Source organism: Herpailurus yagouaroundi, unplaced genomic scaffold (assembly GCF_014898765.1).
Source record: "Herpailurus yagouaroundi ecotype Mexico unplaced genomic scaffold, PumYag 159, whole genome shotgun sequence".
Lineage (NCBI taxonomy): Eukaryota > Metazoa > Chordata > Mammalia > Carnivora > Felidae > Herpailurus > Herpailurus yagouaroundi.
The window spans coordinates 28,323,581-28,323,836 of record NW_024412400.1 but is presented as its reverse complement, the minus strand read 5'-3'; positions in this window follow the sequence as shown (position 1 = coordinate 28,323,836).

Below are 256 nucleotides of genomic sequence, written 5' to 3'. Positions count from 1 at the left end.
GGAGACAGAGAATCCCAAGCAGGCTCCACGATGTCAGTACAGAGGCTGAGGTGGGGCTCAAATTCATGCATTTTGAGATCGTGACCTAAGCTGAAACCAAGAGTCAGATGCTTAACTGACTGAGCCACCCAGTCGCCCCAAGTGTACTCTTTTAAAAATCATTTAGAGAGACGAGAGGCCCACGGAAGAGGGTAGGAAGGGCGGCGAGGCGGTGCGCGCTCCACGGACTGGCGGGAGGGAGCCGGGGCGGAGGGGC